Raw genomic sequence first — 4,162 nt, forward strand, 5'->3', positions numbered from 1 at the left:
CTCAATCTGAAACCCTAATCAAAGATCCCCCATCATTGGAAGCAATTTGCAATTGTCAGGTAAAATTCCCACCCTGTATGATTCTCCTAATTTTGAGTTCCCAAGATTCTGATGAAGAACACCATGGCACAAAAACTTCAATAATCTTTCTTCAATTTTCCCAATTGACCTCTACTCAATCAAGCTTTGTGTGCTCCCTTGCTTTCAGAGCATATGCCCCTTTGCACGCTTTTGAAACTCACCTTTATTTCCTAGGTTTGCTTACTTATGCTTGTCAAAATCATTGAGAGAGAGCTCAAGCAAGAGAGTGACCTTCTATTCTGTGTTGAAGAGATCCAGAGAGAGAGAGAGAGAGAGAGAGAGAGAGAGAGAGAGAGAGAGAGAGAGAGAGAGAGAGAGAGAGAGAGAGAGAGAGAGAGAGAGAGAGAGAGAGAGTTTTTCCCTCTCCCTTCTTTGCTTGCCTTAAACATGGGCTAGAGAAATCTACCTCCAAGCCTCTCTTTCTACTCCGATAGCCAAGAGAAACAGAACCCCCCCGACTCCAAGATACCTCTCGTTCTTCTTGCATTGCCTTTCTTCCTTTCCTTCATCCCCAAACTCCTCTTGTTGCCTTGTATTCTTTGTGGCCTTCAAGTCCCTAGAGAGTGTCAAAATATTTCTTTCCTCATCACTCAAGCACCCCACACCTCCTTCAAGCCAATCCTTGCCTCCTTTGCCCCCCAAGAACTCTTGAAACATGCCACAGAAACAAATTCTTTAAAAATAGCATCCCCTTTCCCCCATTGCGCAACAACTCTGCCATCATTATTGGAATGAGGGTGATGATGTGGCAATTTAATTTCTAAAAGTGTGACAAATTTGCAAGAATAAAAACCAAACAAAATCACCATAACTTTTTGAGGATTTTGATCTTCATCGTGGAGCCCAAACAAGCACACATCAAGCCAACACAAGCTTCTTTACCCTCGCTTCTTTCAATGCTCACTGCTTTGCACCATTGTTTTGGCTTTTTTCACCCTCTTTCACATTATCACCTAACTCACTTAATGGTTCCCGCAAGAACTTTGGGTGGCCGCTTAATTGGCCAAGGCCTTGGGCGGCCATGCCCTCTATATCTCACTTGACTTACATGTCAACCAAAGCATTGACTTACATGTCAACCAAAGCATGTTTTGCAATGCAACCTTGACCAACATACATTTTCTATCAACGCACTATTAAACATGGCATCTTTCTCCAACAATCCCTTTTTGTGACCAATAATCTCATTGTTAATTCTATCACCCATATCAATGCTTTATGAGGCCACTTACCGTCAAGGTGCAAGCCATAAAGAAAGAATTTGGAGAAAGTCCTTCCCTTCCCATCCAATTAATAGCTTTCCTGCAAGTTGGCTAAATGGGGAAGATAATGTGAAGAAGCTATAGAGGAAAGTAGATCCACTCTAGAGGGCTTCTAGTAGAAGGGTATGCGGCAGATCCTTAGCTTTAAGTAGAGGTGTGTAGTGAGGTTCATGGAGAAATGAAGAACTTTAGCTTGAGGAGAATGCAACAAGCTTGAGGAGGGAAAGTAGGTTCAAACTTCTGCTGCAGAGATTTTTGGGAGGGAAAAGTGACATTGAGGAGAGAGATGTAACTTGCAAGGTGGAGTACAGAGAAGCGAGAGATGGTAGAGTAGAGAGAGAGGGAGGCCATGATCAACATGTTTTTGGAGGGACCCCCTTTTAGAAGAGAGGAAGGGAGAAATTGGCGGCCACTAGAGAGAGAAAGTATTGGTTTTTACCCCATCTTTTTAGAGAAAAGTTCAGCCTTTTGAATTTATAAGAGATTTCTCTTTATATTTTATAAAAGAGTACAAGTTTGACCACTTACTTTTAGGCCCTGCCCTACCCACTAATTCAGTCCACATGGAATCAACCCATTTGCCCATTCCATAATCTCATTTTTAATCACATGGCAAATAAAGAGGCCCCCTTAGACCCCATTCCCTTCCTAATGTAGCCAGGTTCTAACAAGGAGCCATTTTAGAAGAATGCAACATTGCAGATGATGTTGAATTCAAAGGAAAGCATGCCTATTGCAAAATTCTCCAGGGTCCTAAAAATTGTCCATCGCACCTTGTTCAAGGCGAAATCATGGCAGGTGAAGCCTAGTGTCAATGCTTGATTGTTTTTATTGGATGCATGCCATAAGAAACATCATCATAGCCCTATCACATACGAAATTACTGAATTGGTCTACACATTTTGGAGAGAGGAGATTCATGTTTCACCCAACAAGAAGATGTTTGTCGAAAGAGAGTGGGGAGGAAAAGCTATATAAAACACCCCTTGCACCTCCTAGATGAGCCTATGGTGATCGATCAAATACTTAAGCCATAACTTATGCATTCTATTGCTCGGGGGAGTGCACCTTTAAGAAATTATTCAATTAATGTGCATGCAAAGGGTATTAGAAAAACCCCTTTACTTACATGTCTTAGGTAATAAAACGACTCTTTTTTCTTCAAAAACTTTCAAGTTTTTATCTAAAATAAATTAAAAACCCTCTTTTGTTAATATAATCCTATTGAAATTGTAAAATTTTGGCAATTTAAAAACTCATTTATTTGAACTCACATGGTATCCTGTATAATCAAGGTAATCTGCATGATTAAGAAGTGAACCCCCCTGAGATTCTATATATTGCATCTCCAGTGCATAATAACTTGTATATGTTGATCAATAGCATACTCATCTGTAGACTGATACTAGTAACCACACTATACATAATACTCAGAATGCTTGTTAACATGCTAGGTAAGATAGGTAGCATGCCATGAGTATGCTAGTTAGCATGCCAAGTAATCTGCCTAGCATATAGAGTATGTTGGTTAACACAATATGTTATCCTAGATAACATACCTAGTATGTTGTTAAGCATGTTGAGTATCTATTTAACACAACATTTATGCTAGTTAGCATTCCTAGTATGCTTAGTATGTTGTTTAACATAATGAATATGCTAGTTAGCATGCCTAGTAATCTACCTAGCATATAGAGTATGCTGGTTAACACAATATGTATGCTAATTAACACCCTTTATGCTAGTTAGCATACCTAGTATGCTCACTAGCATTTTGAGTATGCTCTTTAACACAAGGTTTATGCTAGTTAGCATTCCTAGTATGATGGGTGTGTTGTTTAACATAATGAGTATGCTAGTTAGCCTAGTAGTCTTACAAAGTATGCTATTAACACAATATGTATGCTAATTAACGTCCTTTATGCTAGTTAACATCCTAGTATGCTCACTAGAATTCTTAGTATGTTGTTTAACATAAGGTTTATGCTAGTTAGCATTCCTAGCTATCTTGGTATGTTGTTTAGCATAATGAGCATGCTAGTTAGCATGCCTAGTAACCTCCTAACATACATAGTATGCTAGTTAACACAATATGTGCTAATTAACACCTAGCAATCTTACAGAGTATGCTGGTTAACACAATATGTAGCTAATTAGCATCCCTTATTGCTAGTTAGCATACCTAGTATTCTCACTAGCATGCTCAATATGTTGTTTAACACAATATGTATTTTAATTAACACTCTTTATGCTAGTTAGCATGCCTAGTAATCTACCTAGCATACAGAGTATTATGTTAACACAATATGTATGCTAATTAACAAAATATATGCTAGTTAACATACCTAGTAATCGACCTAGCATACATAGTATTCTAGTTAACACAATATGTATGCTAATTAACACCATTTATGCTAGTTAACATACCTAGTATGCTCACCAGCATGCTGCATACATTGTTTAACTCAATGTTTATGCTAGTTATCGTTCCTAGTATACAAACTAGCATGCCGAGTATGTTGTTTGATGTAATGAGTATGCTAGCTACCTTTCTTAGGATGCTAACTAGCATAATGGGTATGTTGCTTAGAACATTCTATGCTCATAAAAAGCTCCAAATTTAGAAATTTTTTCAACCTGGAAGATGTAACAGTTTATATGAGAATTGGTGCAAAACTCATCCTTAAATAGAATAGTTTAATCTATCTTTGATTGTTATTTTGACTCATAACTTACTTCACTCTTATGTAATAAAGATAAAAAAATTATATCCGACCTTTCAAATTGACCAAACAGATGTATGCCATAATTAGGTTACC

The sequence above is a fragment of the Adiantum capillus-veneris genome, chromosome 27 (genome assembly GCF_014529385.1).
Source record: "Adiantum capillus-veneris isolate H3 chromosome 27, ASM1452938v2, whole genome shotgun sequence".
Classification (NCBI taxonomy): Eukaryota; Viridiplantae; Streptophyta; class Polypodiopsida; order Polypodiales; family Pteridaceae; genus Adiantum; species Adiantum capillus-veneris.